The sequence below is a fragment of the Vipera berus genome (genome assembly GCF_964194415.1).
Source record: "Vipera berus genome assembly, chromosome: 2".
Lineage (NCBI taxonomy): Eukaryota > Metazoa > Chordata > Lepidosauria > Squamata > Viperidae > Vipera > Vipera berus.
In genome coordinates this window covers 272,454,291-272,467,421 of record NC_138203.1, presented here as the reverse complement: position 1 = coordinate 272,467,421, position 13,131 = coordinate 272,454,291, and the positions used below count along the sequence as shown (strand labels likewise).

Here is a 13,131-nt window from a genome sequence, read left to right as displayed (position 1 = left end):
ATCTTCATGATGGCTGCTTGCACAGAAGCTCCCCCCCCCGTGATTTTGGGGAGCCACAGGGTCTCATAAATACAAAAAGAGTGCTGGATATTCTACAACTAAGGGAAAGATCCAGAGGATTCAAAGAGAGCTCTGAGGCACAGCTGAGTCCCTGGAGAAAAATTGGTATTCCCACGGAGGAAAGATGATTTTTGCGGTCAGCTTTCCTCAAACTGTCACAACTCTCTGATGTCTGTTTCTTCACAGATCAAGGGGGATCTCTGCTTGCTTGGAACTTCAATTGTCTCTTGCAATGGTAAGCAAATTTGAGTTTGGGAGGTATTTCTGGTTTGGGGTAAGAATCTGACAAGACTCAGCGCGAGTCGTGATGGGGGTCTCCCGATACTCCCATGTAACACCTCTACTCCGCGAGCTGCATTGGCTTCCAGTTGCCCTTTGGGTGAGATTCAAGGTGCTGGTGATGACCAATAAAGCCCGAAATGGCTTGGGTCCGGGATATCTGAGGGAACACCTGCTGCCAGCATCAAGTTCCCTTCGTCCAGTGCGCTCCCACAGGGAGGGTCTCCTCAGGGTGCCGCCGGTTAATGACTGCCGGCGGGTAACACCCAGGGGTAGGGCCTTCTCAGTGGGTGCGCCTGCCCTGTGGAACCAGCTGCCTGCGGAGCTTAGGACTGCCCCCAACCTCCGTTCATTCCGCCGGGACCTGAAGACCTGGCTCTTCGAACGCTCTGGCCCAGGCTGAGAATATTTTTAATTTTAATTTTAACTGGGTTTTAATTTTCTCAGGGTTCTATTTAATCTCTTTTAATTTGTTTTAACGTTTGTATTGACTGTTTTTTAAATGCCCTGTAAACCGCCCTGAGTCCTTCGGGAAAGGGCGGTATATAAATCTAAATAAATAAATAAATAAATAAATCTCACTCCTTTCAGTGGATCTACTCAATGTGGGATCCTTTGAAAATGTAAACCTCCATCTTGAATTGCACATATCTGAAATGAAGAAAGGAGGGATGAGTTTATTAATGGCAGCCCAGTTTGCTCATTGTAGGGTTGGAAGAGGATCTGCCCCAAATTCTGTTTTCTTGCCTTGGGAATCTCCCCACTGGGACCCCCACTTCATCATCCTCTCCCAAATCTCAGTTTTCATTTCCGGAGGAGTCAATGCTGCAGTGTAATACATAGAAAAAATCAAGGATAAAAAAGGATATATTCCAAGGACCGATATTCCCTACAATCAATTTATCATAATGAATTTCAAGGGTATTCCCATATCCAGAGATGGAGCCTTTTAAAATCCAATCCAGTTCTTGATTCCTCCAAATGTCTCATATTCATTGTTACAGGACAAGGTGAATCCAGTGACACAGCATATCTTATTATGCTCTGAGGCTATTCAGCAATTGGTGGTAAGTTCCAGGAAGTAGCCCATTTCAGCCTTGATATATGTCTGTGTGCAGAGAAAGGGCAGAATTATCTCTCATTGTCCATCCATCCATCCATCCATCCATCCATCCATCCATCCCATCCTTCTGGGTAGTTCTAGGGACAGCAAGAGGTCCCTGGGGTCAGCATTTTGGGCCCCAGCCTAGAGTTGTCCTTCACAATGAAAACATGCAGAAGCCAACTGATTTTTTTAATTCCGGGGATTGCTTGTATCCAGGAAAATATATGAACAATATTTGCCGTTCAATCAATCCTGGATATTCTCCTTTTGGAGTTCAAAATGTTCCTCATGCTGCTTTCTCGTTTTCTTGCATCCAAAGGAGAATTCCAGGAGGCCTCCAGTTATCTTCTGACTTTCAAGGAAGATTCCCCAACTTTGTTGGTAAGTCCTTTTGAACCACAAAGATTGACCCTCGGTTGATTCTCTTCCGCAGAGATTCCAGGATTCAGGGAGAATGAGATCAAGGTTGGCAATATAAGTCCTAATAATAAATAAATAAATAGCCAATTGTCTAGTTGAACAAATAGCTATGAGGACCTAGTGTTGAGCAAAGGCAAAGCAACTTTTGTAGCTTTCACAGGGAATTCATCTTAGGCCTAGGTCTATACCGCATTCAGAACTTAACATATATGCCAAAGAGGACAGAGGATGCCTGGGGATTACAAAAGGAACTCAACTCCCTTTTTAAAAAAAGATATGTTTTATTATTTTTTTAACATAATCACCTTAATATTCCGTAAACGGTGTGTTGTCTGGGTTTACATTTAAGAAACATTCACTAACAGTTGATTTCTATAATCTATAATCCACACAATAACTGTACTCAATTTCCTCTTTTTCCGATAATTCTCTCTTTTACCAACCTTAAGTTAATGCAATTCTTGTTGTTTTAATGAGTGATGATGGGAACTCAGCTCCATTCTAATGAAGGTTTTTCCAAATTGAATTCTAGGGAATCACACACTTCTGCATGGCCGGATCCAGCTGGTATCGAACTAGGTTTTTTTTCTGCTCCTCTATCAGCAGGGAGTCAACAAAAAGAAGACTATGTTAATACTTTCCTCTTTGAAACATTTGGCCATTCAATGCTACTTTGGCAGGGGGAAAAAAGAGACCTATAACAGTTGCAGCATCCTCACGGTCCTGGGATCAAAATTCAGACGCTTGGCAACTGACTAGTATTTATGACAGTTGCTGTGTCCCGGGGTCATGTGATCTCCTTTTGTAACCTTTCGACAAGCAAAGTAAAGGGGGAAGCCAGATTCACTTCACAATTGTGTTTTTAACTTAACAACTGCAGTGATTCACTTAACAACGGTGGCAAGAAAGGTCGTAAAAAGAAGCAACAACCATAACGTAGGAACAAAAGGATTATCTGTAATCAGGATGTTTACCTGCCTTTTTACTGTGAAAGGTTTATAACCCCCTATTCTGGATCAAGCTGATGTATTGTGATTAATCCCTTATCAAGACCTCTGCGCTTGGTCTATATAAACAGATGCTATTACAGTTAACAGCCCTTTTCCAGATAGCAGAACTCGTGGAAACACCTTTTATCATCTAGAAATACCTTTATTTGCATGTAGAGTAGATTACAGCAGATGGGTTGTGTTAAGATGATATTTGGACAGTATTCCCAAGGTCAGAAGATGGTAATTACTCACAGCATCTGCACGTGTGTCTGCTGGTTATGGAGCACATGTGTGTCTCCTGGTTACAGATGAAGAGAGTCTCCAGGGAGGAGGAAGTCCATCCCAAAAAAGGGGAGGAGAGAGGAAATACATCATAGGGTAGGAGGGTCTGGCTGCCCACATTGTAATTTTCCCAAAAACAGCCACATGGTGGCAGCACGCCCCCCCCCAAAAAAAATTAGCAACGCAGCAACATTCTTTGGGGCTACTTGAATTTGCACTGTTAGAATTCAGAGTATTGTTAAATTGAAGTCCCGTCGGTTTTTATTCTGCTTTTAGAAATACTTTGCACTTGAAAAATGGCATTATTTTTATGAATGAATTTAAATGACCTCAGGGATTCCATACATAGAAAATATTACTTTAATAATGAATATTTTTCTACTGAGATTTGCTTTTACTTGAAATGTGAATGTACTACAATTAAAGTATCTTGATATAAAGACATAAAGAAAAATAGGGACCTATTCCTAGTTATACACTGTTATACATTGTTCCTTATATGGTTACATCCTGCACATTCTTATCAGACAACAGTTTACAGAAGAAAATTACATGAAGTACATGTTATTTCACAGACAGGATATAGTTATCCCAATCATCTGCCTTAAGGACAAGACTATGTTTGCTTAAACAAGGACTTTAGTACATTCCTCTTTAAGACAGTCACCGGGTATAGTGCAGCGCTAACAGGATTATTTATTTATTTTTATTTAATTTAATCCCATTTATATCCCGCCCTTTCGGGGTGGGGTATCATCAGTACGCTGATGATACCCAACTTTTTCTTTCCACCCCGAACCATCTAACGATGGGGGGTGAGGTGTTACCCCCCCGTTGATAGGGCTCGTAACTTGGGCGTCCTCCTGGATTCACGACTCAATTTTGAAGACCACATAGGAGCCGTGACCAGGGGGGCTTTTGCACAGGTTCGCCTGGTGCGCCAGTTGCATCCCTATCTGGACCGAGACGCCCTACGCACAGTTACTCATGCGCTCGTGACCTCCCGTTTGGACTACTGTAACGCTCTCTACCTGGGGCTGCCCTTGAAGACCACTCGGAGGCTTCAACTGGTGCAGAATGCAGCCGCGCAAGTTGTAATGGGGGTCTCCCGATACTCCCATGTAACACCTCTACTCCGCGAGCTGCATTGGCTTCCGGTTGCCCTCCGGGTGAAATTCAAGGTGCTGGTTTTCACCTATAAAGCCCTACATGGCCTGGGTCCGGGGTATTTGAGGGAACACCTGCTGCCGGCATCAAATGCCCTTCGCCCAGTGCGCTCCCACAGGGAGGGTCTGCTCAGGGTCCCACCGGTAAGAGATTGCCGGCGGGTGATACCCAGGGATAGGGCCTTCTCAGTGGGGGCGCCTGCCCTCTGGAACCATCTGCCAGTGGAGCTGAGGACTGCCCCCAACCTCCGGTCATTCCGCCGGGGCCTGAAGACCTGGCTCTTCGAGCTCTCTGGCCCAGGCTGAGGAGTAATTTATTTTAATCGGGGTTTTAATTGCACAGGGCTAGTTTAATCTTTTTAAAATTGGTTTTAACTTTTGTATTGCTGGTTTTTTAACTCCCTGTAAACCGCCCAGAGTCCTCAGGGAAAGGGCGGTATATAAATGTAATAAAATAAATTTATATCCCGCCCTTCTCCGAAGACTCAGGGCGGCTTACAGTTTAAGCACAAATCAAATGTGCTTAGCAATAGCCTTCATTCTATGTATATGCCTGCTTATTATGGGCTTTCGCCCCCCCCCAGCGGCATTATTACAAAGTCAGCTTATTGCCCCCAACAATCTGGGTCCTTATGGCTATTTTGGTCAGCGTCTGTCCTTAGGACAAGGATACATTTGTTTCACAATTACTTTAGTACACGTCCTCTTTAAAATGATCACAGAACCTGAATGTACCAAATGGAAGGTGGACAAGTACGTGTGCCTGTCTGTTTGTGTGTGTGTGTGTGTTTGTGTTTGGTGGGTACAGAAGCCATCTTGGATTCAGGCACAGTGTGCTTTATATCTCTGGTTCGGGAATCCTGATTGGAAGAGGCATTTGTCAGCCCTTCAAAGTAGTCCAGACAACAAACTTGAGAATTACTACTAGCTCTATCTCTTAAAGGACGGTTAGAATGCAGAATCTTGCAAGTATTTCTCCCCTCCTGCCACTTTATTCAGACTGGCTGCTGCGAGGCCTTTAGAGAGGAATCGAAACTGTTCGGCCTTTCATAGCAAGGCTAACCACGCCTTCCAGAGCTCCTCATGCTCCTACCCTCCTCGAGGGACCAGATCGCCTCGCTCCCTCCGGCCTTTTCCTCCTCTCGCCCTCGCTGCCTCCAGCGATGCGGGCAATTTATTTTTATTTTTATTTTTGAATTGAAGAGGAGGCAGTCTCTTATCTTGACAGGGCAGATAAGGGTGAGTTGAGTCCCTAGAGCAGGGGTCTTCAAACTTGGCCCTTTGATGACTTGTGGACTTCAACTCCCAGAATTCCTCAGCCAGGCACGCTGGCTGAGGAATTCTGGTAGTTGAAGTCCACAAGTCATCAAAGGGCCAAGTTTGAAGACCCCTGCCCTAGAGGTATCCCTTCTCCACTGCCTGGCAGGGCTGCTCCAAGTGCAGAAGGCGAAACCTATAGTACCTGTTCCCCCGCTTCCCCGCCTATGTCGGCGTTTTCCTCCCCTCCCACGGATCCACCCCCCCCCCGCACGGATCACCTCCCTTTCACCGGCTTCTCCCCCTCCCCCGCCGTTTTAATCCAAGGGAGCAGATGGTTCCAGGAACCATTGATTTATCAATATAGCCTGTCTTCTGAGGCCAAATAAAGGAAAGGCAATGTTTTCTCAGAAAGGTTTCAAGGTCTTAGATAAGAAATGTCTCATCTTTGTCTCTATATCTTATATTGTAATCCACAGGGTAGCCAAATGGCCAGCTTTTATAATCCAATAAACTCCTGCGGTTATGTTTCCAAAACACCATAGTTATAACCCAAGGGAGCAGATGGCTGCAAGTTTTCCTCTCCACGTCGGCGTTTTCCTGGGTCCCAGGGGGACCCCCGGCGGGATAGAATTGAAACATCAAAGATGAAAGCGGTAGAAAAGTGGACGGCAGCCCTGAAAGAAGGATCCGCTTAGGGGCCGCTCCGAGGAGCTCCAAGAGCCCCCTCGCCCTGCCCTCCTGCTCCCCGTCTGAGCGCGGCAGACAGCAGCCGCCCCTCGCCCAGGGACTCACCGCGCTGCATCACGGCTGCCTCGCCCGAGTGAAAGCCTGGAAGAAGAACCGGCGAACCGCCTCGCAGCTGCCGGCTGCAACGATTCCAGGCTGGCCGGTGCCAAAGAGCTCGAAATTGCTCTGAGCTTCGGAAAGTTGTAGGCGTTTTCAGGCGTCGGCTCACAAGACGCGGTGGGGCTCCTGCGCCATTGGCCGGAACCGGCGAACTGCTCGGCAGCTCCACAGTGCAAAAATAAATCCCTGCCGCTCTTCGCGTTGCTTGTCCGACTGGCTGTCACGGGACCGTTTGAAAGGAATCGAAACTGTTCTGCCTTTTATACCAAGGCTAACCACGCCTTCCAGGGCTCCTCCCCCTCGTCGCGTGATCGGATCTCTTCGCTGCCGCCGGCGTTTTCCACCCCCGCCCCCCCCCCCCCCACAGATCGCCTCGCTCCGACCGGCAGCGGATTCCTTCGAGTTTGGTCTCGAGCGATTTTGCATTTTCTCCAGTGCTGAAAACACTCGGGGAACTTGAGTTACCGGCTAATTACCGATTACCGGTAATTACCGATTACCGGTTACCGGTTAATACCCTGTATTCAGCTCTAGGAAGTGGGGGGGAGGGGAGGGAGGGGAGGTTGAGGGGGAGGGGGAGCTCCACGGTGAAAAAATAAAGCCCTGCCGCTCTTCTCGTTGCTGTCCTACTGGCTGTCACGGGATCGTTTGACAGCAATCGAAACTCCCCAATCGCTCCTCCTCCTCCTCCTCCTCCGCCGCCGCCTCTGTCTCTGCCGCTGCTAGGAAGGCTGCCGGTGCTGCGGCCGCCTCCGCCGCCGCCACTGCTTCCTCCGCCACCGGGGCCCGACCGGGGGTGTCGCCGCTGGAGGAGGAGGAGGCAGCGGCAGCGGCGGCTGCAGAGGCAGCTTCCTGGCGTCGTCTTCCTCTCGGCTTCCTGCCTCTCCGCCCGCGGTGCGGTGCGAGCTCGGACTTTACGGGGCTGGCCGCCCGGACTGCGTCGGGCGAGTCGATCACCTCCTCGCTTCCTGAGCCATGCCGGAGACCGCCGAGAAGGCTTGAAAGCAAAGGCTCCGGCGGCACAGAAACGCTTCCTGAGCCGTGCTGGAGACCACCGAGAAGGCTTGAAAGCTCGCCGGAATCCCATCGCCCTCTCCCGGAAAATCACAGAAACGCTTTCTGAGCCGTGCGGGAGACCACCGAGAAAGCTTGAAAGCAAAGGCTCCGGCCGCGCGGCGCAGAAACGCTTCCTGAGCCGTGCCGGAGACTGCCGAGAAGGCTTGAAAGCAAAGGCTCCGGCTGCGCGGTGCAGAAACGCTTCCTGAGCCGTGCCGCAGACCGCCGAGAAGGCTTGAAAGCAAAAACTCCGGCCGCGCGGCGCCGAAACGAGCCGTGCCGGAGACCGCCGAGAAGGCTTGAAAGCTCGCCGGAATCCCATCGCCCTCTCCCGGGGAATCACAGAAACGCTTCCTGAGCCGTGCGGGAGACCGCCGAGAAGGCTTGAAAGCAAAGGCTCCGGCCGCGCGGCGCAGAAACGCTTCCTGAGCCGTGCCGGAGACCGCCGAGAAGGCTTGAAAGCTCGCCGGAATCCCATCGCCCTCACCCGGGGAATCACAGAAACGCTTCCTGAGCCGTGCGGGAGACCGCCGAGAAAGCTTGAAAGCAAAAACTCCGGCCGGGCGGTGCCAGTGGCAGCAGAACGGAGCTGGTCCTGCTTCTCTTCTCTCGCTCTCCACTTTCACCGTCTCTCGTCTCGCAACGAGGGGGAGGAGCTTGAGGAGCTCTATAAAACGCCGAACAGTTTTGAGTCCTTCCACACGGATCCAGACAAGCCAATCTGACAGACGGCCAACCCAAGGGAAGAGCGGCAGGGCTTTATTGTTTCGGCGTGGAGCTGTCGAGCAGTTCGCCGGTTCTGGCCAATTGCGCAGGAGCCCCACCGCTTCTTGTGAGCCGACGCCTAAAAACGCCTACAACTTTGCGAAGATCAGAGCACTTTCGAGCTCTGTGGCACCGGGAAGCGTGGAATCGTTGCAGTCGGCAGCTGCGAGGCGGTTCTCCGGTTCTTCTTCCAGGCTTTCGGTCGGGCGAGGCAGCCGTGATGCAGCGCCGTGAGACCGTGAGCGAGGGGAGGCTGCTATCTGCCTCGGTCAGACGGGGAGCAGGAGGGCAGGGCGGGGCTCTGGCGGGTCCAACGTGCCGTGGGGGTTGAGGGCAGAGGTGGGGGTCTAGTCACGGACGGGGAGAGGGACCTTCGGAAGGGGAAGCGGACCCCAAGCGGGTCCTTTGATGGCTCTGCTGCGCTTTTAGACGGTTGAGTTCCTACCTTTAAATTAGGCACCGGCCAGGGTCCCTCTGCCCCTGACGGGCGGGGGATTTAAAACTTCCATGGAGAAAATGAAGTTAATGTAAGCGGCGGGATCCACTCCGCCAGAACCCACCCGCGGATGGAACCGCCCGAGCAGTGGGGCTGGGGGCCACCTTGGAGGGCTGCAAGAGAGCCCAGAGAAATCCCCGCACCGCGGATCTCTGCCCGCATGACGATGGGCGTTGGAGGAGTGGGGGGTGATCAGTTCCCACGAGGGACGGAGGAAGCAGAGCGCTGCCCAGGGAGCGAGTCTGGCCGGGGGGTTAAGCCGGGGATGGGGTGTGTGTGTGCCACAAAGTAGCCCTCAACCCCTACTAGGCTGACCTACAGCTGATTCCATCGAGTTTGGTCTCGAGCGATTTTGCATTTTCTCCAGTGCTGAAAACCTCTCGGGGAACTTGAGTTACCGGCTCCCCGATCGCTCCGCCGCCGCCGACGCTGTCGACGCCGTCGCCGCCGACGCCGCCGACGCCGACGCCGCCTCTGTCTCTGCCGCTGCTAGGAAGGCTGCCTGTGCTGCGGCCGCCTTCCGCCGCCGCCACTGCCTCCTCCACCACTGGGGCCCGACCGGGGGTGTCGCCGCTGGAGGAGGAGGAGGCGGAGCTTCCTGGCGTCGTCTTCCTATTGGCTTCCTGCCTCTCCGCCCGCGGTGCGAGCTCGGACTTTACGGGGCTGGCCGGCCCGGACTGGGTCGGGCGAGTCGATCACCTCCTCCTCCTCCTTCTCCCGCTCCCGCTCCTCTCCAGGGTGACCCTCTTGAATGTCTTTCCCGACAGCCCGCTTCACCCCGCTTGGTTTTGCAACTTGAAAAAGGACGCCTTGCTTGGGGGAGGAAAGGAGGCAAAGGCTCCGGCCGGGCGGCGCAGAAACGCTTCCTGAGCCGTGCCGGAGACCGCCGAGAAGGCTTGAAAGCTCGCCGGAATCCCATCGCTCTCTCCCGGGGAATCACCCCGAATCCGAGGCTGGGAGAGGGAAAACGCGGGAGCGGGGAAGGCGAGGCGGAGGGGAGGAAGGCAGGAAGGAGGGCAGGCGGGGGGGGGCAGGGCAGGGGAGAGAAGCGGAAAGCAACAGCGTCCTTCTCCACCACCCCATCCCTCCCCCCCCCAGCCCGGACCCCCTCCTCTCCCGGCCTTTTCCCCGGCGCGCACCTCCCCAAACGTCGGCAGGTCTCCCGTTCGCCCGCCGCCCCGCTTTCCTTCCTGAATTTTGCGCTTCCTTACCCAACTCCAAACTTTCTCTAGCGCCCCTGTGCTTTAGGAGGGGGAACCAAAGGCGGAGCCGTTTCTCTCTCCCCCCCCCCCCCCCCGCTTTTGCCGCTCCCCCACCCAACCAGTATCCCGCTTCTCCTTCCTCGGCAGCTTTGCAGATGGGCCACACACACACATACACACACACGCGCACACAAAAGCACAGAGTTCCCCTTCCCCCTTGTACAGGAATGAAAGGCCCCTCCCCCGAGGGAAGCCCAGCCTCTTCACGGCACCGATCCGCTGAGGAGGAAAAAAGCTTATTTCTATTGCCACGTCCAAACTAAATTAAACCAACTTGGGAAGCTCGCCCGTGGGCTGCATTTAGAAGGATTTGGGGGCTTTTGTGATTTGCTTCGCCTACAAGTGCCTTAACCACGACTAGCCCATGGCTCCAATTCAACAAAAAACGCTCTCTCGGTGCCTTCCAGATGCGCGAAGGTCACCCTGACTACAACCAGCCTGGGATTTGGAAAGGCTTCGCAGGTTATTGGGACAGACTGGCTCGAATACTTGGGGTAACACTTTTCAGGAGGAGGATCCTTATGTCCACCCCTATAGGGCATCTTCCCCTCACAAATCTTCCCTTCCCTTCCCTTCCCAGCGGGAGCCCCGCAGCAAATGACCAGCGTTTGGACAGCGTGTGAATGGGCGAGCGTCGCCGTCCCCAAACAACGCAATTCCTTGCAGCGATGCGGACAAGATGGAAAGGAAGCCTAGCGGCCGGACCGCGCTCCCGCCCTGCCTCCCCAAGGGCTCGCGCGCCTTACCTAATGGCTTGCGCGCGGCCTCTGGCGAGGTTGCTGCCCCTCAACCCCTACTAGGCTGACCTACAGCTGATTCCGTCGAGTTTGGTCTCGAGCGATTTTTGCATTTTCCGCGGTGCTGAAAACGTCGCGGGGAACTTAAGCGCTTTCTCGTCCCGTTCCCCGGCTTGGCGCTTTCGGGCTTCGTTTACAGAAGTGGCGCTATTGTTCCGCCTGGACACTCTTTTTCGCCACTAGCCGAAAGGGAAGTGAAGCTGTGAATAACTGGCGAAAGGCGAAGACTTCGAGAAAGCCTGGTGTGCCAAGTCCAGCGGTTGTAAAGAGGACAGGGAGGAAGTTGGGGCAGCGAGTCCCTGACTGAGCCATTCTGGCCGCATTCAGAGACGGGGCCGCCGCTGCAGCTGCTCCCTCCCGCTCCGCTTGGACTCTCTTTCCCCGCTAGCAGAAAGGGGAGGGAGTGGCCGGCAGGAACGTGTGAATCACTGGCGCTAGGATTAGACTTAGCGAAAACCTTGTGCGCCAAGCCAGGGTTGACTCGGGGTTGTAAGAAGGACAGGGAGCAAGTTGGTCCCTGACTGAGCCCCTCTGGAATGGGGCTGGGCCTTCCCTTCCCCCCTCCCCATGAGAGACCACCCCTCCTTCTCCGTCTTCCCCAAATACAGAAAAAGTCACCACATTTTCCTGCGCACAACTCCAGCCGCGGCATGGCAGCTGCACCCCCCACCCCCGCTGGGAGAGGGGCATTCAAGAATAAGGGAGAATATTTGTGACTCAGGGAGAAAATGAGGGGGTCCTTGGTGGTCTCGGAGCTTGGTTTTTTTTCCCTGCAGACGCTTCATTCCTTAGACTTGGTAACAGCATCAGTGCTAGTCCACATGAAAACGAGGAAGCTCTGAGAGCAGCAAACAAAGCAGCGTGGGGGGGGGCGTTGTGTGATCCTGGGGAGTAAAAGATGCCCCTCCTGCCATTGATGGTTTTCTCCTGGCCAGAAGCCGGCTCCAGGGCCCCACCTTGATCTCTCTTTACACCTTCTTCCCTGCAGCTCTCCCCCCTCCATCGGAGATCAAAACCCCTTGAAAGGCGGAAGGGGAATCTAGACTGGTCTGGAGGGACTTCTGGGAACCTCCAAACAGTCCTGTGGATTTTGGATGAATCTTCCTGTGGGATCAACTGGGTCATTCCTACTCTGTTCCTTGTTGCAGGACCAAGGAGACTGGAGGTGTCCCTGTCCCTGGCTCTCCCACCAGGACCCCCCAGATTCGGAGGTCAGTTGGCAGAGAAGCCAAAATCCTCTTGGGCTGTTTTCTGCTGGCTGCTTCTGTCTTGGCTCTCTCAGGGGTTTAGAGGGGGGGAGCATCTTGATGTTTGTGTGTATGTATTTTCATCTCAAGGGATGCAGTAGCTCAGTGGGTTAGGACGCTGAGCTTGTTGATCAGAAGGTCAGCAGTTTGGCGGGTCGAATCCCGAGTGCCACGTAACAGAGTGAGCGCCTGTTACTCGTCCCAGCTTCTGCCAACCTAGCAGTTCGAAAGCACGTAAAAATGCAACTGGGAAAATAGGGACCACTAAGGTGGGAAGGTAACAGCGTTCCGTGCGCCTTTGGCATCTAGTCATGCCGGCCACATGACCACGGAGACGTCTTCGGACAAGTGCTGGCTCTTTGGCTTTGAAAGGCACCGACCCCTAGAGGTGGAAACAACTAGCACATATGTGTGCGGGGGAAACCTTTACCTTTATTTTCATCTCTGATCAATTCTTCTCTTGCAGATCAAAACGAAGTCCGGAGAGGATTGTATCTGAGGATGCAACTGGGCCTTTCTCTAGTCTCAGGTCAGCCTCTGCCCTCCCTGTATTTGTGGCTTTATTTATTGCTTAAGGCCATGGTGGCAAACCTGTGGCGCGCAGAGCCCTCTCTGTGGGCACGCACGCCCTCACCCCAGTCCTAGGCCTTCAGCTGGGTTTTATAAAATCTTTTCACTAGGCCTCCACCACTGTGTGCAAAATTTTTTTTAAATAAATCAATTTCAACTTCTTGCAGAAAAAAGATCTCCCATAGTTGGAATTGATTGAAGTTTTTAGTCCCACCTAGTCTGCCATTACCACCGCAGCCACACACACCCAACTGGCCAGGACAACCCAATGGGCCACACACCCCCAACGGGCCACTCCTGCCCGGCACCCAATGATACATAAGTGGGTTTGGGATTGCAGTTTGGGCACTTGGTCTCTAAAACGTTCGCCATCACTGGCTTAAGGCATTAACATCCTTTGCCCTTTCTCCAGGTTGTCCGGGCACCTGTCCCGGGAGGTTATCAGTAACAACCTTGGGAAAGAAACCGGAGGGAGACCGAATGCCCCCAATTTGCCCAGGAGCCCTGGGGGGCTTGAAACCAGATTGC

The 13,131-nt window shown here is 52.7% G+C and overlaps 2 long non-coding RNA genes across 2 annotated transcripts; one reads left to right on the top strand and one right to left on the bottom strand.

Annotated features, from left to right (window-relative positions):
- The first annotated feature begins 775 nt into the window (after window positions 1-775).
- Window positions 776-3,018, top strand: LOC308664174. The gene is made up of 3 exons (XR_014025622.1): window positions 776-1,406; window positions 1,764-1,825; window positions 2,397-3,018. It is a non-coding gene; the product is annotated as an uncharacterized lncRNA (long non-coding RNA).
- LOC308664173 lies at window positions 1,621-3,153 on the bottom strand. The gene is made up of 3 exons (XR_014025621.1): window positions 3,015-3,153; window positions 2,308-2,460; window positions 1,621-1,925 (listed from the first exon to the last, which is right to left on the bottom strand). It is a non-coding gene; the product is annotated as an uncharacterized lncRNA (long non-coding RNA).
- Between the last annotated feature and the right edge of the window lie 9,978 nt (window positions 3,154-13,131).